We start from the raw sequence: 23,987 nt of genomic DNA on the forward strand, positions 1-23,987 counted from the left end.
AGAAATAAAAGCTTTCCCAGATAAACAAATGCTGAAGGAGTTCATTGCCACTAGACCTCCCTTACAAGAAATGATGAAACAAAAACACAAAAGTTTACAAAGCTTTGAGCAACGAGACAAACAGACAGAAAAAAATCAGAAAATTGCAGCTCTATATCAGAATAAGTTAGCAAACACTTAATTATAACATATAAGATAAAGGGAAATAAAGCATCAAAAAAGCTATAAACACTTCAATTTAGCCACAAACACTACACAAAACAGAATAATTTGTGAAAACAATAATTCAGAAGGAGAAGAGGAAAGGAATGGAACCTGCTTAGGCTAATGGAGATAAGAGGATATCAGAAAATGAACTATCTCATCTACAAGATCTTTCATACAAACCTCACAGTAACCAATAAACAAAAAATCAGAGCAGAGCCACAATTCACTAAAAAAGAGAAAACTCAAAAAACCACCAAACTGAAAAGGCACTCAGAAATACAAAGCAAGAGAAACAATGTAAATATAGAACTGGAAAACAAGAGAAAAAAATGGCAGTATCAAGCCCTCATATATTAATAATCACTATAAATGTAAATGGATTGAATTCTCCAATCAAAAGGCACAGGTTGGCTGGACAGATTAAAAAAAAAGACCCAAGAATCAGCTCTAAAGACAAACATGGGCTCAGAGTGAAGAGATGGAAGACGATACTCCAAGCGAATGGCAAGCAAAAGAAAGTAGGTGTTGCCATACTTAGACAAACAGACTTCAAGATAAAAAAGGACAATGAGAGAAAAAGAGAGGCATTATATAATGATAAAAGGGACATTTCACCAGGAGGATATAACACTTATGAATATATATGAATTTAACAAAGGAGTAACAAAGTATATAAAGTAAGTACTAACAGAACTAAAAGGAGAAACTGACAGCAACACAACAATAGTAGGGAACTTCAACACTCCACTTGCATCAATGGATAGATCAGCCAGATAGAAAGTCAACAAGGAAACCACAACCTTAAGTGAAATAACAGACCAGATAGACTTAATAGGTATATATAGAACATTTCATCCAAAAACAGCAAAATACACATTCTTCTCAAGTGCATATGGAACATTCTCAAAGATAGACCATATGGTGGGAAACAGGGCAAGCCTCAATAAATTTAAGAAGATTTAAATCATATCAAGCACCTTCTAAGACCACAATGCTATGAAACTAGAAATCAACTACAATAAAAAAAACTGGGAAATCACGAATACGTGGACTAAACAACACGCTACTGAACAACCAATGGATCAATGAAGAAGTCAAAGGAGAAATCAAAAAGTACCTGTAAACAAATGAAAATGAAAACAAAACATACCAACTCTAATGGGATACAGCAAAAGTGGTACTAAGAGGAAAATTTATAGCCATTCAGGCCTACCTCAACAAACAAACAAAAATCTCAAGTAAGAAATCTTAATCTACACCTAACAGAACTAGGAAAAGAACAAAGCCCAAAGTCAGAAGAAGGAGAAAAATAAAAATTAGCACAGAAATAAATGAAATAGAGAAGTGAAAAACAGTAGAAAGGATCAATGAAACTAAGAACTGGTTCTCCGAGAAGATAAACAAAATTGACAAAACCTTAGCCTGACTCACTAAGAAAAGAGAGAAAAGGCTCAAATAGATAAAATTAGAAATGAAAGAGGAGAAATTACAATGGATACCACAGAAATACAAAGGTCTATAAGAGAATATGGTGAAAAACTATGTCAACAAATTGGAAAACCTAGAAGAAATGGATATATTCTTAGATTCATACAACCTTCCAAAACTGAATCAAGAAAAAATAGATAATCTGAATAGACCAGTCACAAGTAAAGAAATTAAAACAGTAATCAAAAACCCCCTAAAAAACAAAAGTCCTGGACCAGATGGTTTCTCTGGAGAATTCTACCAAACATTCAAAGAAGATTTAATATATATCCTTCCCAAACTATTCCAAAAAGTTGAAGAAGACGAAATGCTTCCTAACTCATTCTATGAGGCCAATATTACCCCCATACCAAAATCAGCAAGAACAACACAAAGAAGGAAAATTACAGGCCAATGTCACTGATGAACATAGATGCAAAAATCCTCAACAAAATATTGGCAAACCAAATACATTAAAAGGATCATACACCATGATCAAGTGGGATTTATACTGTGGACACAGGGATGGTTCAACATCTGCAAATCGATCAATGTGATAGACCACATTAACAAAATGAGAATCACATGATCATCTCAATAGATGCAGAGAAAGCATTTGACAAGATCCAACAGCCATTTATGATAAAAACTCTCAATAAAATGGGTATAGAAGGAAAGTAACTCAACATAAGAAAGGCCATATATGACAAATTCACAGCCAAAATCATATTTAATGGTGAAAAACTGAAAGCCATCTCTCTGAGAACAGGAACAAGACAAGGGTGCCCACTCTCACCACTCTTATTCAACATAGTACTGGAGATTTTGGCCAGAGCAATTAGGCAAGAAAAAGAAATCAAATGTATCCAAACTGGAAAGGAAGAAGTAAAACTCAGCTGTTCATGGACACCATGATTCTCCATATAGAAAACCCTAAAGAATCCATCAGAATTCTATAAGAAATAATCAACAACTACAGCAAAGTTGCAGAGTACAAAATCAACCTACAAAAATCAGTGGCATTTCTATACAATAATAGTGAACTAGCAGAAAGAGAAGTCAAGAATACAAACCCATTTACAATCACAACAAAAAGAATAAAATATCTAGGAATAAATTTAACCAAGAGATGAAAGAGCTGAAAACTATAAGATATCATGGAAATAAATCAAAGAAGACATAAAGAAACGAAAAAACATTCCTTGCTCACAGATTGGAAAAACAAACATAGTTAAAATGTCCACATTACCTACAGCAATCTGCAGATTCAATGCAATCCCAATCAGAATCCTAATGAATTTCTAGAACAGTGAATTCTAAAATTTATATGGAACAACAAAAGACCCCAAATAGCCAAAGCAATCCCGAGTAAAAAGAACAAAGCCAGAGGCATCCCAATCCCTGACTTCAAAATATACTACAAAGCTACAGCAATCAAAACAGCATGGTACTGGCACATAAACAGACACACAGATCAACAGAACAGAATTGAAAGCCCAGAAATAAAACCACACATCTATGGACAACTAATCTTCAACAGAGGAGCCAAAAACATACAATGGAGAAAGGAAAGTCTCTTCAATAAATGCTGTTGGGAAAACTGTAAAGCTACTTCCAAAAGAACAAAAGTAGACCATTATCTTATACCATCCACAAAAACTAACTCAAAATAGATTAAAGTCTTGAATGTAAGACCTGAAACTATAAAACTCCTAGAAGAAAATATAGGCAGGATACTCCGACATCAGTCTTAGCAGAATCTTTTCAGATATCACGTCTACTCAGGCAAGGGAAACAAAAGAAAAAATAAACACATGAGACTACACCAGACTAAAAAGCTTCTGCAAAACAAAGGAAACCATGAACAAAATGAAAAGACAACCCACCAACTTGGAGAAAATATTTGCAAATCGTCTATCTGACAAGGGGTTAGTTTCCAAAATATATAAAGAAATCAAACAACTCAACAACAAAAAAACAAACAACCTGATAAAAAAATGGGCAGAGGATCCAAAGAGATATTTTCCCAAAAAGATATACAGATGGCCAACAGGCACATGAAAAGATGTTCAACATCACTAATTATTATGGAAATGCAAATCAAAACTACAATGAGATATCACCTTACACCTGTCAGAATGGCTGCAATTAACAAGACAAAAAATAACAAATGTTGAAGAGGACATGGAGAAAAGGGAACCCTCATACACTGCTGGTGGGAATGTAAACTGGGCAGCCACCATGGAAAATAGTATGAAGATTTCTCAAAAGTTAAAAATAGAAATACCATACAATCCAGCTATCCCAGCACTGGGTATTTTTCCAAAGAACATGAAATCAACAATACATCGAGATTTATGCACCCTTATGTTCATTTCAGCATTATTCACAATAGACAAGATGTGGAAGCAACCCACGTGCCCATCGACTGATGAATGGACAAAGGAGATGTGGTATATATATATATATATATATATATATATATATAACACACACACACACAATGGAATACTACTCAGCCATAAAAACAGACAAAATTGTCCCATTTGCAACAACCTGGATGGACCTGAGGATATTACATTAGGCAAAATAAGCCAGACAGAGAAAGACAAACACCATGTGATTTCACTCATTTGTGGAAGATAAACAAATACATGGATAAGGAGAACAGATTAGTGGTTGACCAGAGAGGGAAGCGAGTAGAGGAGAAGACGAAAGGAGTAAAGGGGCACATATTTATGGTGACGGATAAAAACTAAACTATTGGTGGGAGCACAATGCAGTCTATATTGAAACCGATATATAACAATGTACAGCTGAAATTACACAATATTACAAACTAATATGACCTCAATAAAACAATTTTTTAAAAAAGAAAGAAATAGCACAGGAAAGTTTATAGGAGGCATATTTTAGCAATTCTGAACTTCTCTCAGTTCCTGAAAAATTATTTTCTCTTTTAATTTGGAACTTTTCCAATTGCTACTCCCTCTACCTACAACACTTATCCATCCCCACCCAACTCCTGTTTTTACTGGGTTAACTTCTCTTCATCCCTTACTTCTCAGCTTAAATATCACTTTTACCAGCAAAACTTGCCAGACTCCCCAGAGATGCCCTTGCTAAGTACTCACATGCCTTGTACTTCACCTATGATGCTCATTTTCACACTACATCTTACTTACCCACTTACTTACCTATATCCCTCACTAGACAGTAAGTGCAATGAAGGCAGGACTCATGTCCATAGTTTATCATTGCATCTTAGGCACTTAACACAGTGCCTGACACTTTGTTGGTTCCTGTTTAATATGTGTTGAAAATTTTTTAAATGCTCTCAAATTTTAGCAACACTTCCAAGTTGCAGCTAAGCAAATATAGCTATTCTGTGCTTTGTAAATAATTTCATTGTTTTCTTTTTCAAATAAATATATAATATGCCAAGTTGTGTGCTATGGTCTCCATTATGGTTTTATATTTTTCAATGCCCACAACCAAGAATCCATTTAGTAAATACTTAAAAATAAGCAATCAGACTTAGCTTCATTTTTCCCTTTGCCAAGGAAGTAAGCTCTAAAGACTTCCAAGAGCATCTCAATGATTTCTGCATTCTCAGATACCAAGGGAGCCACTTACTCCAGGTTTTAGTCAGAAAATGCAAGATGTAAAGGAAAGATGAATGGACCAAGAGGCAGACAAAAGTGCTGGCTCTGGTCCATCTCAGTCAAAACCTGGCTTCTGGTCTCAGCAACCTATGTAAACAGAAAACCGCTTAACTTCTCCAATTGCCTAATGTGCAGAGTGATAAGATTGAGTCAGGCAATTTCTAAGAGGAAAATTTTTCTGTTTTGTATGCCATTAAAACAGAAAGAATATGATCAATTCCAGAAAAAGTTCTTCAAGGACCTAGTTGCTGGAATCTGGATAAAAATAGAGAAACTAGGGCCATAAAAATGTACTAAGGAGGAAGAAATTCTGACCAGTGGGATCTCAGGCATAACAGAATGTGGAGGTTCACCTTGGTCCTCGCCAGAGCAATACACAGACTGAGGGGCGGGAGACCCCAATGGTGAGATCTGCCTACAAAGGGATGCTCACAAGCCTGGGTGGTTATTCTCATCCCCTAGTCATTTGATGCTAAGTTCTCTTCCATTCACGTGGGTCAAGTGTTAAAAGACTGTGTTTGCTCTGTTAAATTTAATCAAGGTTTAACAGATAAAATTTGGACTCAAGAAAACCCCACTAATTAATGTTAGTTAACTGTACTGTTATTTAATGGGAATGCAATAAGTGCCTCAGGGCTCTAGAGTTCTCCTCCACCAATTACTTCTTCCAGGGCACAAAGCTGATTTCTGTGTGAAACCAGTAGATCTTAGCTTTTTTTTCACTTATTTTTCTTTATTTAAAAGGCAGTAATAGTCTCAAAATCTTTCTCTTCATCACATATTTGATCCCCTTGCAAAACTTTTGGTGTTTGAACTTGAACATGGAGCTTCTGATTTTCCTTCCTTTTCTTCAGAAGAGAGGGACTAAATAGTTGTAAAAGCCTTGTCCCAACATGGCACTGCCACTTTCCTAGGGTGACCCTATTTCTCTAACCAGTGTTTGCTAGTTTCCTCCTTCGATAAAATGAAAGAATAAAAAGGTTGTGTTTACCACTCAGAGCATTGGTGGAATTCAGAGCTAGTTAGTGAACACAACAGAGTAATGATGAGAAAGTTTTGTAGGTTTATAGACACATATTTGTATTCCCAGTTTTACTGAACCACTAGCGAATAAGTTAGTTAACTGTACTACTGTTTAATGGGAGGCAATAACTGCTGCAGGCCTACAGAGTTCTTAACCAATTACTTCTTTCAGTGCACAAAGCTGAAATCTGCGTGAAACCAGTAGATCTCAGCCTACAATGTATTATGCCAAGATTCTTTCCTCACTTTAGTTTGATTTTTTTGTGGGTTATTATAAAGCAAAACAAAAAAGAACATAAAGTGCAGTCTTTCTTGATGATTGCTTTGGACTGGCTTTTCCAGCAACCGTTACCACTAATCTTTTCCTGTTCAGTGATATTCCATGATAAATGTAAGGATTCTCATATGTAGATGGGAGTAGTGAAGTGAGTTAGGAGACAAAAATGGAGCATATGGGCCTCTCTTCAGAGAGCCATTACCTATCCTGGAGTACCCTTAGAGCCCAAAGCAACTTACTTGTTTGGAGGTAGTTCTGGAAGGACTGTCACTGTAGGAAGTTAGGAGATGTGATTTGGGAGGACACCTGAAAAATATCCCCTCATCAAAAATCTGATCTGCAAGCCCACCACAGGGACTAAAATCCTCCCATGATAGAGTTAAATCTTTGAGTTAAAAAACTTAATTTCTAGTGAAATTTCATAATTTGGTAACATTTAAATAGAAGTGGAAGATACATATATTTAGCCATTAATATAACAACATAAATGAGTATATCAGGTAAGATTCATTCACTTAGCAAAACTGTATTGATTAGGATATCGAATAATTAAGTTTGGAACAAGAGGAAGCTGAAAGGAGAAAACAAAACCAGCTCCAGAATAGGGCCTACTGAGAAGAGGAAATCAAGGTTTGACTATCTGAGAAGGGGAATATAGGAGCTAAAGTAGATAAAGATTATTAAAGAGGGGAAATGTCTACTTCCTAACTGAGGTAATGTTTGAAGAAATAGTCCTGGCCTTAAAGTAGCATTCAATGTATCTACTCATTCAACAATTTATTAAGTACCTAATATGTGCCAGGCATAGTGTTAGGCACTTGGAATACCAGAACTCATGAGAAACTCTTAATAGGGAGACAGTGGACAACTGCAGGAACAGAAGCACATGCAAAATATGGAGGTAGCCCAGAGGAGATTATCACCAAATCCATATGGAGCTTGAGTGAGGTGGGTGGGAAAGCCTTTTCTGAATGAAGTGACATCTGATCTGGGTAATTAAAAACAAAACAAACCCCATGTACAATGAAGAGCCCTCCAGGACTTGCTTTCAAAGAAGACTGGGTTAGAATTGATCTGCTACTGACCTCTACACATGCTTCAGAAGCTTTCTGTCTACAGAGGTGAGAGGGAATGTGGAAGCAAGGAAGACACTGGAATCTCCAAAGGATCGGAGATCTCTGAAGCCTTTAAAAGAAAGAGAAAGAGAGAAATAAATTAAAAACAAAATCCAATGAAGTTTTATGATTCCAAAGTTACTAAATTAGAGTCCTGATATTACCACCAACGATAACATTCTTCTGTTTGGTGGGAAGGAATTTTCATGAGCTTTTTTTGTATAAAGATGGAGCAAAGTTATATCCTGGAATGCCCAATTTAATAAGAATGAGGAGATATATAGATATATATATATAGTAAAATGGTGACTATGAAGAAAGTTCTTCTTTAGAGTATTTGCTAGTATTCCCTAAAAAAAATGTACCTTTGCATCCAGGGCCTCCATCATTTACCTGTTTTTCTTTTTTCAAGACACTCTCCTCTAAACCAGTTGATGACTGTAGGTCCTAATTTATAAATAAGATAAAGAAAAATTTTAATAGTAGGGTAGCCTGAATTTAGGCATAAATGCTTTTTATTAATTATTATATTATGATTTGGCTAGTGATGTGATTTGAGAGGATTGGTTATTTTTGTACATGAATCTCTTAGCCCTTGAGCACCAGGCCACTCTCCAAAAGAGCCCTAATTATGCCTAGTTAGGATCACAAAATGATACCTGCTCTGATCCTCTCTCCAGGACAGCAAGAGATAACAAAATACGGGCTCACTTCTATTCTGTGGCTGTTGTTTCTGCTACAACCTGCTGATGGAACTGCTTCCTTTGCAAGAACTGATGAGAACCACCCTTCTCTCCTGCCATAGCTTCATCTCTGTCACCTGCACGTGGAGTGGTGAAAGTTTTGCCCCTCTTCTCCCTTTTTAGGTCTAAGGGTATATGTGGGAGGAAAGAAAAGGAGGGATAATTTTTTTTTACTTTACTAGTTCTCTCTGAAAGACCCAGTCATAAGAAGAGACTGTGCTCTTCATTTTACTTTGAGAACTGAGAAACAATTTTTTTTGCCCAAAACAAATATTTAAGGGAAAAAAAGAAGACTATATGTTAACTGATTTGTTTGTTTGTTTGTTTGTTTCCTTTGTCTTGTCTGCCAACCTCACATGAAGACCCTGGAACATGGTGGGGCAAATGGGAAAAGGGCATATGAAACAGCTAAGTCCATCTGATGCAAAATGGCAGCAGAACAGGCTGAAAAGAGATAACCAATGGGTAGCCCTCTGAAGGCAGTAGTTAATGGATCCGGTACAATCCTGTCTCATACTAGTTATAAGTTAGAACCTGTTCTCACCTATATGTTATAGGTAAGAGTGTTTTTTCCCTACTCTTGACACTTTCTTCTGTGATGTAGGAGGTGAAATAGTGTGACATTTCTGGCCTTTTGCTGTCTCTACTCACAGAGACACAGATAGAGTGACTTCCCTGAAATAGGTAGGTTTACAAAGAATAAACCAGAATGCTTAGCACTTCTCCAACTTGTCCTCCACTGGAAGAGCTCCTTCATGACAAAAGTTCAACTTGGTCAGGCTTCCATGGGGGATGCCAGGCCTGATAACACTCAATCTGTTAGTAGTGGGAAATTCTGCTCAATTCTGTGGGTCTGTTAACAGGCCCATGACCTCCACCTTAACCTTTATTTTTGCCTCCATCTGAGACTCCTTTATCTTATTTCTCAGTTTATTTATAACCTGGGTGGGGAATAAGGTGCTATTTCTTGGCCCCCCTCAAAGACCCAAGTCTCCAGTGAAGTCTGTTAAATACAACAGTCTTGAGTAAACTGTGCCCTAGGAAGTAAATGTGTCTATTTGGGAAGAGAAGTGGTCCAGAGAAAACTGTAGAAGTATAGACAAAGGATATTAGATGACCTGAGGTGATCTCTTAGAGAACCAATGCAACCGTGCAATAGAAGAAATGCCTGGTAACAGGGAAAATAATAAACTCTCCACAGGAATTGTCTGAAGTACTTGGGGAAGAAACAGAAGTTCTGCAACATGGATTCAGATATTGTATGAAAGGTGACCTTATAAAATTGTAGAATTTGGGAATGACCTGGACCAAATGTGTGCCACTCTTTCCTCAGGCACCAGTCTCCGGGAAAAATGAGTGTATACCAGTTATTCATCTATTGCCTCTTAGTTCCAAACACCCCCACTTCCTTCTCTACTTTAAGATCCTAAAGCGAGGACTCTAAAAACTATGTCTCTTTTGCCAGTTGGCCAATAGGGGGCGCTAAGGGGGCTGGAACTCTAGAAGACGAAGTGACAGTTTTTCTTCCGCTTTTTTTCTGCTTAGATGTGGCAGGGAGGAGACTGGGATAATCTTGGGGCACAGCAACTGCCACAGAGTTCTCTGCAGCATTCACTACCTCTAGGCCAGTCTCAGGGTCCTGTGAGGAGGCACCAGGGTACTTCACTCCAGGGTCAAACTGTGTATTCTTGGGGCAGCTATGCCCTCGCCGCTAAGGTCTAATCTCAGTCTTAAGAAGATCTTCCTCTAAATTCCTAAATTCCTTCCTGGTCCACTTACCCCACAGTCACAGAGAGGGTAGCTGTCTTCTGCAATTGCTACCTCTGTTGCACCTTCAAGTTTTCTTTTACCCTTTACCACCTTTTGCCTAAGTAATAATTATTTATATTAAAGTGCCCTGTTCAAAATATCAATTTGATTTCTGTCTTCTGACTGGACCTTGACTGATAAAAAGTCACATTTATAGTAACAGTTTCAATTTTCTAGCAACTCTTCTCAGTCTATTAATTCAGATTCCATTCATTAATGCAGGAGATGGAGAAGCTGCATTCCCTCTGCCAAAACAAGACCAGGAGCAGATTGTGGTCCTGACCACAAACTGTTAAAATCAAATATCAGAGTAAAGTTGAAGAAGAGCACTAAAAGAACTGTAGTGCCAAAATATAACATAAACAAAGTTCCCAATGAATTTAAAGTTCACGTAAAAAGCAGATTTGTATTGTTAAATTTAATTGACCAAGAACCAGAAGAACTATGAACTGAAACCCAGAAATATTAAGGAAGAATGTGAAAGACAACGCCTGAAGTAAAAAGAAAAGAAAAATTGAGATGGATGACAGAAGAAACACCAAAAATTGCTAAGGACAGATGAAAAGCAAAAGTAAAAAGTGACAAAAGTAAGGTTAGAATTCTGAACACAGTTTTTCCACAACTATCATGTAGAGATAAAGAGAACCACTATAATAGCCAATCAAAGAGATAAAAGAAAACAATGAAAAAGAAGGAACAAGAAGTTTCTTTCAGAAGATTCAAGAAATCAAAGGGAAATTTTAACTTAGATTAGGAATGCTGGACGACCAAGAGAGAAGCACACTATCTGATCTGATAGAGAAAATAAAGGGAAGGGGGAAACAGCATTCTGAAGATCTATACAGAAGAGACAAAAGGATGACATTGCTTTGAAGAAGATTCCTATGAGGAAGACCCACAATTCTAGAAAGTGAAACGAAAGCTGCCCTGAAAATATTGGGAAGAAATAAGTTATCAGGAGTAGATGGGGTATTCAAAGAATTATTTGAAGCCACAGAGACTGAATTTGTCAAAATCCTAACAAGAATATGCCAATAAATATGAAAAACAAAACAATGGCCTACAGACTAGAAATGTTCAATATACATCCCAATTCTTAAGAAAGGAGATGCCAAGGAGTGCAGTAACTATAGGACCATTGCTCTGATTTCCCATGCTAAGTAAAGAGATGCTCAAGATGCTGCAACACAGGGTTTTACCTTTTGTCGACGAAAATAATCCATAACCAATCTGTAAATGAAAATTTGGGTGAGTTTATTCTGAGCTGAAATCTGAGGACCATGGCCCGGGGCCTTTCTTCCCAAAGGAAGAAAGGGCACCGAAGAAGTGGGGTGTACAGAGTGGTTATATACCCCCAAACAGGGTGTTTCACATATGATTGAAATGTCCCTCCCACAACAGTCACAAGATTGCCCTGTCGGCACAGCACTTGATGGACACAGCAGGTAGTGGGTCTGCTATCTTGGTGGGCATAGCAGGAGGCAAGTCTATTGTCTGGAGCTGGGCGGTCACAGGTGAGCGCAGCAATCAGTTCCTAGCCTAAGGAAAGATGCTTAATCCTTAAGGAGACTCCAAGATTGGGAGGGGCAGGGAAATTGCACCCTCACCTCAAGGGCCTTTGTTCTTGCCATAGGGAAAATCTAAAGCAGATATACAATGCATGCTCAACGGCCACAGGCCCTTTTGGAAAGACAAGGTCAAGCCAAACTAGGTTTATACCAAATGGCTTCCTCATATTCTCCAATATATCCTATTGCTTGCCATTTTTATTTGTCACTTATATGGAGCAAGAAAAGCCTGATGTCCAGGGTGGATTTCAAAACGGGAGAGGCTCACAAGATCTAATTGTGATTATTCATTGGCTACTGGAGTGCTCCAAAGAATTTCAGAAGAAAGTTAGCCTGTTTTATAGACTACAGCAAAGCCTTTGACTGCGTGGATCATGAAAAGCTCCGGGCTGCTCCCAAAGAAATGGACGGACCTCAGCACTTGATTGTCTTGATGCGTAACCTGCGATGTGGACAAGAAGCCACTGTCAGGACAGAATATGCAGAGACAGACTGGTTTCCTCCAGCCAAAGGTGTCAGACAAGCATGCATTTTATCTCTCTATCTCTTTAATCTGTACGTAGAACATATCACACAAAAAACTGAGCTAGACTCAGAAGAAGGAGGAGTCAAAACTGGTGAAAGAAATATCAACAATCTAAGATATGCAGATGACACCATCCTACTAGCAGAAAGCAGCAATGACTTGAAATAGTTTCTGACAAAAGTGAAAGATGAAAGTGCCAAAGCAGGACCGCATTTGAACATCAAGAAGACAAAAATCAGGACCACAGAACTACACAGCTTTAACATGGACTATGAAGACATTGAAATTGTTAAAGATTTTGTTTTCCTTGGTTCAGTCATCAACTTAAATGGATACTGCAGCCAAGAAATCAAGAGAAGATGGAGACTTGGAAGGCAGCAATGAAGGAATTAGGAAAGATCATCAAGTGTAAGGAAGTGTCATTAGAGACAAAGGTTGAGATTATCCACACTCTCGTATTCCCAATTACTATGCACGTGTGTGCAGCCTGGACAGTGAAGGAGGCTGATGGGAAAAAAAATGGATTCATTTGAAATATGGTGTTGGAAGAGAGCTCTATGGATACCCTGGGCTGCCAGAAACATGAACAAGTGGGTCCTAGAGCAAATTAAGCCTCAGCTATCGCTGGAGGCAAAAATGATATAACTGAGGCTGTCCTCCTTTGGGCACATTAAAAGAAGGCAGGATTCTTTGGAAAAGACAGTAATGCTGGGAAAAGTGGAAGGCAGCAGGAAGAGAGGAAGACAAAATACGAGATGGACTGACTCCATAAAGGAAGCCACAGGCAAGAGTTTAAAGAAGTAGAACTGTTGAGGGCAGCACATCGTGGACATCACTTATTCATAGCGTTGCCAGGAGTCAAAGCCAACTTGACAGCACATAACAACAAATTAATTCAGAATGTCCATTTCCTGCCAATTCCAACACCAACACCACCACAACTAGATATTTCTGAGATCCCACAAAGTGCCTTATGTGGACTTACGAAAAGGTATGTTCCTAGAATCGTCTCTTTGGCATCAACAGATGCAGAGAGTATACTACCCCAGGAACAACACTTCCCAGGAGGCTATCACTGGACCTTCTTATAATCCAAGGTTTAGGGAGTTCTATGGCAAAGCCCAGTAGGAGTTCTGTTTTGTTCCACTCAGGGAGAAGATTCACAAAGCAATGATGCTGGGGTCCTAATGTTTTACATAGATTTCAGGGAAACTGTGCTTTACAACTATTTTTATCTCTCTCTCCTACTTAGTCTCCATAGGTTTCAGACATGCGCCCAACAGGTTTCAGATATGTGCCCAAGAGAGAGCTGAACAAGTGATGGGCAACATGTCGAACTCAAGGTTGGCTCTTCACTTCTGTGGCCAAGGTTCACTTATTACAATACACTCATCTTTCTTTTTCCCTCAGGATAAGTTCTTCCAAAAGTGCTCTGAATGAACAGAAAAAGTGCCCAATTCACCAGTTTTCCAAACAAATTAAATTATGTTTGCATCTCACTTAGAATCCCTCCATACTTGTAAAAATGTACAGAGATGTAGAATAGCATGGCTTAAAGTTCGGTATAATTTGAATATAAAATGATAGAGGATGGAGAGGGGAGGCAGTAGCAGGAGTCAATTAACCCTTATGTATGAATGTTAACTCACACTTACCTTGAGGACAATGAGAAGCAATTTATAGTTTTTATAAGTAGAATTGGATTCAGAGGATAGACTGGGATGGGGCAAAAGGGGAGATTAATCTAAAAGAAAAGAACCCCTTATCTCCCACCTGTCTTTCCAATGGACAGAGACTACCAATATAAACTGGGCCAATATTTATAAAATACATTAAATTCCCCTTAGAAAAAATGTCCTCTAACACAAAACAAGATAGAAAAAGCAATCCTTCCTACTTAATCTGATTTTTTAAATATAACATTGAACATAATCTCTATTCTTACAAAGAACAATGAGTCTGATTTTCAATAGATGCAATTCATGAGTTGCTTATCAATTTTTAAGAAAAATGACTACACTTTCCAAAGATGATAGATGAGAATTTAATAGATGGAAACATCAAAATAGCAAGCCATTGTTAAATATAAAAGGTTGAATTATTTTCTTGGATGAAATTGAAACAATCTTTCTATATACATTAGTTCAGTATATTTCCTAAGATGCATTTAAATGACTGATATCTCTTTTCTAATAGTCACACTACTTTAATTCTTAAGTATAGATCACTGTCCCTATTTAATGAAAAAACTTGTTCACCTATTAGGTTATGAGTATTTACATCTTATGTATGTTTATATTAAAACATTTGTATAACTAAAGAAGTAAAAACATACTTAAGTTAGTTAACTTAAGTGAATATTTTTCTAAAATACAATGTAAAAGAACAAAAACAAGATCTTTATATACTCAGGTAAACAGTAGCATTAATATACTCCACCTAGGACAAAAGAAAATTCACAGTCTCTTATTATAATGATATACTTTTGAGCCTGTATTTAAGAAAAAGATGAGTCTTAGGTGATTATTGATAAGGCTAAAACATAATTTGTATCCTTGTGGAATTAAAAAGTTTCAAAAGATTTGTTACTGTCTCTTCTTAACTTCTGCGACTGTGGTCCTGGAACTGCCGTAGTGATCCTTGCCTGTTTTCTAATTCACAACCAAGGGTTGATAAAGTCTATTCTTTAACTCTCTCCCCACTACAGATAGAAAAAAATAAACCGCAATATCTGACAAAATTCAAAAGGAAGAGGAAAACCGTATCTGAATTGTCTGTTTCATGAATATAAATTTCTAATTTTGCTCTGTCTTCAAAATTTTTTCTTCTGTTTCTTCCTCTTGGCCCCCATTGCCACCTCCTTTACCTAATTTCTGGTCATTTGTTTTTGCTACAATAAAATGTGCGTTGATGATAACATTACAAGACGTTTGTGATAAAGTGAGAGGCGTATTCATCTTCTGTGGCTGCTGTAACAAATTACCACAAATCAGGTGGCGTAAAACAACAGAAGTTTATTCTCTCCCAGTTCTGAGAACTGGAAGTCCAAAATCAAAGTGTCAGTATGGCCAGTCTCCTTCTGAAGGCTTTAGGGGAGATTAGGTTCTTTGCCTTTTCCAACTTTTGGTGGCTACTGGCCTTCCTTGGCTTATGTACCCATCACCCCTCCTCCGTGGTCTGCTCCATGGTCACATTGCCTCCTCCTCTTTCCTCTGTCTTCTCCGTGTTTCTCTTGTCATTGGATTTAGGGCCTATCTGGAAAATTGAGGATGGCCTCATTTCAAGATCATCAACTTAACTACAGTTGCAAAAACCCATTTTCCAAATAAGGTAGCATTCACAGATATTAGGGATTAGAACATGGACATATCTTTTTGGAGGCCATCATTCAACCCACTACTAATGGCATGATAAGTAAGTGAAAAATAGTTGATAGTAACTATGTACTTGTATGTGACAAATATTAGTAGATAAAGTCATCATTACCTATATAGTCAATGGAAATTTAATGGAATTTAATGGAAATTTAATCTACAAAAGTAGATGTGAAAGTGAGTAGATATTTAGAATGAGGAAGGGAGTCATAACAAATTTCAAAGTTTTAAAAAGCTGAAAAATACCATGAACATAACAAAATCCAAGAAAATAACATATCATTTTTATCATTAATTACTATTTCTATAATGCTTCTATAATAGTTTTTTCCTTACATTTTTTAGTTCATTCTCTCTGCTTCTTTATGCAATGATTTGAATATCATTTTAAATAAAAAGATAATTCAGTCTTTCCTCTGGAATGGTTGATAGATATTTGTTTTGTGTTACTGACAGCTTAGAAGGATTTTTCCAGCTTCAGCACACAGGGGGTTTTGTATGTTTTTTTATGTTGTTTTACATTTACTATATTGTTTTATGTTCACTATAAACCACAGTTTTATGGAGTTTTATGGTCACTGTGGGCAAGCTCTTGGAGAATCTGAGCACTCTGATCTCACAGGGTATGCCTTACTCCATAGACTTGGCTGTGTCCTCCTTGGACTTACCCAATGGAGTTGGCCAGGTCTTCTCTGCCCCTTGTGACCTGGTCCTGATTGGGGGAGGGAACAAGTGACCAAAAATCAAGACCTTTAGAGTTCCAGTCCAGGCAGGGAGAGAATAACATTTGTTCAGATCTTCTCCTTCAGAGTCAAAGTTAAGGTCTGGGTGAACAATAAGATCCATCAGGGTCAGGTTTTCACCAGGAACGTGAGTAGACATGGACATGTTGGTGACCAAGAATCATTCACAGTCCCAGGAACACCACCTAGAGCATAATCCACATTTCCTCTCTACATCCAGGGAGAAGAATATGCTGAGATTGAAAGGAACCTGTGCTGGTGGGGCCTCTATGCTTAAGCGTCATGAGTTTCATCTTAAATTCATTTCTGGAGGCAGGTATTACATAAATCTTTTTTATATTTTTAATAATTACTTTAAAAGTTTAAAATGATGATTTAAAATAGTTTGAGATATAAGATGACAAACTCCAATAAGATATAAATATTACTTCCAAGTTACAGCTTTGTAAAACTCGAATCACACATGTGATTGAGTCTAAGGGGATATGATTAGAGTTTGCATTAACCTATGAAACATACTAGACAAATAATTAAGATCATTTTCCTTAATAATAAGTGATCATGAATAATGTTCATACCTCAATGTATATGTGCATATATGCTTTAAATATGGCATGAGTTTTATTTAACACTTAATATCAATCAGAATGCCTTAGTACCAACTAGAGAAATGCCCATTTTCATATAATATTTTGCTTATTTCAAAAAAAAATACATAACCTATGTACCATAAATCTGATCACAAGGTAGGAAACAAAAAGTACTGAGGATGTCAGCAACATGGCAGAGTGAGCTGTTCCCTTTGTCTCTCCCACTTCTAACTACAACTAAATGGACACTCATTCATCAGTGGAGGATGCCCACAGAGCACACCAGGAATCTGAGAGACCCGCACAGCTATACATATGAAGGTAGATGGACTATCCCCCGGAGAGGTGGTAGATAGATGAGCACTCTCCAGCCTCCCAGCAGCCCTGTGCATGCATGCAAATGCTCTCCTGGCTGGAGCACTCAGCACAGCTGCAGCCTCAAGGGTGGGAGCAAGCCTTGGTGCAACTGCGGGAACAGGTGACAGCAGCCCTAAGCCCCCATGTGATCACTTCTCCACCTGATGGGAGAGCCCACAGTGCCACACAGTCCACAGGGAGCAGCTCAGGCTCAGACCCAGCGAGGAGGCCCCGCCCACCAAGCACACTGGCTGGTATGACCTAGGAGTAGACAGTGGCAGATCTACACACCAAGGCAAGTGAGCTTCAAACTGTCACAAACACCCATAGAACCACTGCAGTCCTGAAAAAGGTAGCACGTCTTGGCAGGACTGTGGGAGCAGACAGCAGCAGCCCTGAGCCCCCATGCGACTGCTCTCTGGACCAGTGGGAGAGCCCACATTCCCACCATGGTCCCAGGGAGTGGCTCTGGCTCAGACCCAGTGGGGACACCTCACTCAACAAGCACAACAGCTGGTGCAACCTAGTAGGAGACAGCAGTGGATCTGCACACCCAGGAAAATGAGCTTCCAGCTGCCAAAAATGCCCATAGTACCACTGCAGCCCCAAAGGGGCTGTGTATCTTGGCGGGACTGTGGGAGTAGGCGGTGGCAGTCCTGAGCCCCCAAGTGATTGCTTTCCAATTCAGTGGGAGAGCCCAGAGGACCACTGCTGTCTCAAGGAGTGGCCCAGGCTTGGACAGGCACAGCTGACAGGGATCATGGCAGGCTCAGAATATACAGTTCTGCTCCCCATCTCAGTGGCAGCAGGTGGAACCCATGACCAGATACTATCACTATGCGATGACACAAATCCACTCCATCAAGTACTATTAAGAAATATATTAATACTTCAGACCAGAAGGAAAAAGACAAACACCCAGAAATCAATCCTGAAGGCACAGAATTCTGCAATCTAAATGACAGAAAATTCAAAATAGCTATCATAAAAAAAAACTCAATGAGTTACAGGAGAACTCAGAAAGACAATTCAATGAAATCAGGATCAAAATTAATATGGAGGGAATTCTTCACAACAGAGATTGAAACAATAAAGAAAAACCAGTCAGAAAAGTTGGAGATGAAAAATACAATGAATGAGATAAAGAAAAATCTGGAGTCCTTAAATAACAGAGCTGATTTATGGAGGATAGAATTAGCAACCTAGAGGACAGGAATATAGAAATGCTTCAGATGGAGGAGGAGGAAGAACTAAGATTAAAAAGAAATGAAGAAATTTTCAGAGAAATAGCCAAATCAATTAAGAAATGCAGCATAAGGACTATAGGTATTCTAGGAGGAGAAGGGAGGGAGAAAGGAGCAGAGAGCTTCTTCAAAGAAATAACAGCTGAGAATTTCCCAAATTTGGAGAAGGAGCTGGAACTACATGTAAATGAAGCCAATAAAACTCCTAACTACATCAATGTAAAAAGACCTTCTCCAAGTCATGTATTAGTAAAACTGCAAAAGGCAATAAAAAACAAAAAATATTAAGGGTGGCAAGACAGAAGAAAATAACCTACAAAGGAGCACCTATCAGATTTTCAGCAGATTTCTCAGCAGAAACTTTACAGGCTAGGAGAGAGTAGAATGACATTTTCAAAAATCTGAAAGGCAAAAACTTTCAGCCAAGAACACTATATCCAACAAAAATATCCTTCCGATATGATGGGGAAACAAAAACTTTCCCAGATAAACAAAAGTTAAGGGAGGTCATCAGCAGAAGATCCACCCTATAAGACATGATCAAGGAGGCTCTGATACCTGGGAAAAAAAAAAAAACTAAGGTGTTACAAAGCCTTGAGCAATGAACTAAATAGGCAGACAAAATCAGAAAATTGCAACTCTCTATCAGAACCGATTAACAAACACTTAATTATAACTCTAAAGATAAAGGGAAGGAAAACATAAAAAATAAATATAATCACTTCATTTTAACCACAAACTCCTAACACAAAATGGAATAAGTTGTAACAACAACTTAGAAGGGAAAGAGGAAAGGTATGGAAACTGCTTAGACTAAGGGGAAAAGAGGCTACCAGAAAATGGACTATCTCATCTATAAGATCTTTTACACAAACCTCATGGTAACCACTAAACAAAAAATCAGAGCAGAGACACAAATGATAATGAGAAAACCATCATAGAGAGCCACCAAACTAAATTGGCAGTCTGAAATACACAGGATGAGAAACAAGAGACATATAGAACAACCAAATAACAAGAGACAAAATCCCAGGATTTAGCCCTCATATATCAATAATCACTCTAAATGTAAATGTATTGAATTCCCCAGTCAAAAGACACAGAGTGGCTGGATGGATTAAAAAATAAGACACAACAATATGCTGCCTCCAGGAAACACATCTCAGCTCTAAAGACAAACACAGGCTTAGAGTGAAGGGATGGAAGGTGATACTGCCAGCTAATGGCAAACAAAAGAAAGCAAATGTTGCCATACTTATCTCAGACAAAGTAGACTTCAAGATAAAAAAGACAATGAGAGACAAAGAGGGGAAGTATATAATGATAAAGGGAAACTCCACCATGAGGACATAACACTTCTAAATATATATGCACCTAACACAGGGGCACCAAAGTACATAAAGCAACTACTAATTGACCTAAAAAGAGACATTAATAGCAACACAACAATAGTAGGGGAACTTAACAGCCCACTTTCATCAATGGATAGATCAACCAGACAGAAAGTCAACAAGGAAACAGTGAAACTAAACAAAAAACTGGACCAGATGGACTTAATAGATATAAATAGAACACTCCAGCCCAAATTAGCAGACTGCACATTCTTCTCAAGTGCACATGGAACATTCTCAAAGATAGACCATATCTTGGGAAACAGGGCAAGCCTCAATAAGTTTAAGAGGACCGAAATCATATCAAGCACCTTTTCTGACCACAATGCTATGAAACTAGAAATCAACTACAATAAAAAAGCTGGGAAAGTCACAAATAAGTGGACTAAACAACAGGCTACTGAACAAACAAATGGATCATTGAAGAAATTAAAGGAGAAATCAAAGAATATATGGAGACAAATGAAAATGAAAATACACCAGACCCACTCATATGGGATGCAGCAAAAGTGGTCCTAAGAGGGAAATTCAGAGCCAAGAACATACAATGGGGAAAGGAAAGTCTCTTCAATAAATACTGTTGGGAACACTGTAAAGCCACTTGCAAAAGAATGAAACTAGATCATTATCTTTCACTATACACAAAAATTAACTCAAAATGGATTAAAGACTTGAATGTAAGACTTGGAAACCATAAAGCTCCTGGAAGAAAATATAGGCAGTACGCTCTTTGACATCAGTCTTAGAAGGATCTTTTCAAATACCATGTCTACTCAGGCAAGGGAAACAAATGAAAAAATAAACAAATGGGACATCATCAAACTAAAAAGCTTTGGCAAGGCAAAGGAACCATGAACAAAATGAAAAGACAATCCAGCAAGTGGAAGAAAATATTTACAAATCATGTATCTGACAAAGGGTTAAGCTCCAAAATATATAAAAGAATTCACACAACTCAACAACAGAAAAACAAACAACCGAATCAAAAAATGGGCTGAGGATCTGAACACACATTTTTCCAAAGAAGATATACAGATAGCCACAGGCAAATGAAAGATGTCCAACATCACCAGTCATCAGGGAAATGTAACTCAAAACTACGTTGAGATAAAACCTTATACCTGTTAGAATGGCTATAATCACCAAGACAAAAAATAACAAATGTTGAAAAAGTGGTGGAGAAAAGGGACCCCTCATACACTGCTGGTGGGAATACAAATTGGGGCAGCAGCTATTGAAAACAGTATGGAGATTTCTCAAACAATTAAAAATCGAAATACCATACGACCCAGCTATTCCACTACTGGGTATTTCTCCAAAGAACTTGAAATCAACAGTTCAAAGAGACTTATGCACCCCTATGTTCTTCGTAGCATTATTCAGAATAGCTAAGATGTGGAAGCAACCCAAGTTCCCATCGACTGATGAATGGATAAAGAAGATGTGGTATATATATACAATGGACTACTACTCAGTCATGAAAAAAGACAAAAATCATCCCATTTGCAACAACATCAATGGAATTTGAGGGTATTATGTTAAGCAAGATAAGCCAGACAGAGAAAGTCAAACACTGTATGATTTCACTCATATGTGGAAGATAAACAAATACACGGACAAAGAGATCAGACTACTGGTTACCAGAGGGGAAGGGGGTTGGGGGGGGGTGGGCATAAGGGGTAAAGGGGCACATACATATGGTGACAGAAAAATAATAATGTACAAATGAAATTTATCACCAATTTTATAAACCAATGTGACCTCAATTAAAAGAACATACTGAGAATAACAAAATACCATTTAAAGTGCTGTCTTACAATAGTTCACTTAAGCACGTAAGGTACACAATGCAGTTCTTGAGAATAAACTAGTAGAATAATCTGCTTTATGTTTAAAAAAAAAAAAAGGAAATGGCATTCTAAGATACAGCTGCATAGACTATATTATGAATATTCAACATATGAGAAACTGACAAATTTATCTTTACTCCATCATTAAGCATTTTTGTGACAAGCTGGGTATTCATCCCATTAGGGGTCTTTTTTGTGTGTATTCTTTTTGTCTAATGCTTGCTCATGCCCTTTCCTGACATCCTGCATGACTAGCCTTTTCTTTTCTTTTCCAAATTTCTGATTACCCATATTGTTAGAAACACATACTCAGAGAACTCTTTTCAATGATAGGAAGACAAAACCTTGGTCAAAACTCTCATCCTACCACCAAAAGCTTGATCTAATAGCTTTTCCCTCAGCCCACCCATAAAAAAGGTACTAGATATAAGTTTTTATTGGCAAATATATATTCTTAATTATTTTTGCTTACTAAAATTTCACCTCCTTTATACTTTCAGATTATTATTAATTCAGGAAAAGATGACTATTTTATACCAGAGCCTACCACCACAAAGATTTTATCTTCTCAAAGGAAATTATTCTTTTCATACATCTTTTATTGCTAAATAAGAGACAAAACATTTGACTTGGGGGCTTTATCCAGATTTAGATCATTCACTGAAATGACATTCATCTAACAGCTCATTGAAATCAATGTCCAAAATGGATTCCTGATGTTAACCTGGCAAATAACATGGGTAATAAGACTAAACTTTGATCACTAGAATCCCTCACACACCACACTCACTGAGAAGCTTACTATCAGATTTTTCTGTAAACCGTTGAAGTTTGCAAACCCATGCACTAGAAAATTTCATAGTTCTTTTCCAAAAATTTGACAAGAAAGAACACTCTCCAAGTTAAAAAAGGAAAAAGTCCATATGAAAGTACATCATAAATGTAACAGCAGAGTTGTAGCTCCTTCATTTATTATGTATTCAGTGCCTTCTTTATGTATTCACTGCCCCTGAGTTCATGATCAAACATCAATACATGTTAACACATTTTCAATATTTATAAGTTAAGAGCTTAGATTCAGCGTTATCAATAATGGACCTGCTACTCCATTCATACTCACCAGCATCTCAATTATACTGCCTACCAAGAGGCATCCTCAGGAATTTATGCAGGCTAACAGTATGTAAAAATCTATTTAAGTCTGCTTTAGGGTTAAGATTGCCAAATGTCTCACTTATACTATTGCCTCTCTCCCTTGAAATACCTACTCTAGAAAGGGTTTTGTTTGCCACATGACAAAATGTGTAAACAGGTGGCTGAGCTCAAAATTATACTTGCATAGTGATCATACCAAAGTTAAATAGGAAATAGCATTGACTACTAATATAAATAGCAATGACTGGTAAATAAGATAGATAAATGTCAGAAATGCATGTTTGTCTAAACAATGATGAGTGAGAAATGGTATGTATTTATGATAAATATCCGGCAACATAATTTAGCCTGTTTCACTGAACATCAAATAGAATCTACTTACTTTGTTAAAATAAACGTGATGATCTAAGTAAAATGGTTTTACAAACAACATTGATTTCCCATTAATAATGCACATGCACAAAAAAGACTAACATAAAAATCCTTCCGTTTATATAGAAAATGCATATCAGACACATTTTTTTAAGTATGTCTAATCAGAATTTGATTTGTAAGAATTTAAAGGATGCATACAGGCCTACTGTACTGAAGGAGTAAAGATTTCTTCCTTAAAAATACTGTTACAGTAAAAAGTCAGTTAACAGTACTCCACCAGAAATGGAACGATGAAGAACCCTAGCTTTTCTCCTAGTTTTTAGGAGAGTTTCCCAAAAAACAATCCTTTTCTTTTTTAAATTTGACTTGTTACTGAAGAATCTTTAAAAAATATATTAGGCTTTTATTTTTTTATTATAGAGTAGAAATTATTTTACTATTGAAACCTATTCGATTTATGTTCTTAATGTATTGACTTCTGATTAATTAAGGTTTTACTGGTTTGAAG

General features: G+C 37.3%; 1 long non-coding RNA gene across 2 annotated transcripts in view; it reads right to left on the minus strand.

Annotated features, from left to right (window-relative positions):
- Window positions 1–23,987, minus strand: part of LOC139075138 (uncharacterized) — a 784,499-nt gene that overhangs the window by 698,014 nt on the left and 62,498 nt on the right. Inside the window, exons 2-3 of one of the 2 annotated variants that reach the window (XR_011525237.1) lie at window positions 7,725–7,824; window positions 6,879–6,945 (exon numbers count right to left, since the gene is read on the minus strand). This is a non-coding gene — a long non-coding RNA (uncharacterized lncRNA). The remainder of the gene's footprint in view (window positions 1–6,878; window positions 6,946–7,724; window positions 7,825–23,987) is intronic. The other variant, XR_011525238.1, reaches the window with a different exon arrangement.

Source organism: Equus przewalskii, chromosome 13 (assembly GCF_037783145.1).
Source record: "Equus przewalskii isolate Varuska chromosome 13, EquPr2, whole genome shotgun sequence".
Classification (NCBI taxonomy): Eukaryota; Metazoa; Chordata; class Mammalia; order Perissodactyla; family Equidae; genus Equus; species Equus przewalskii.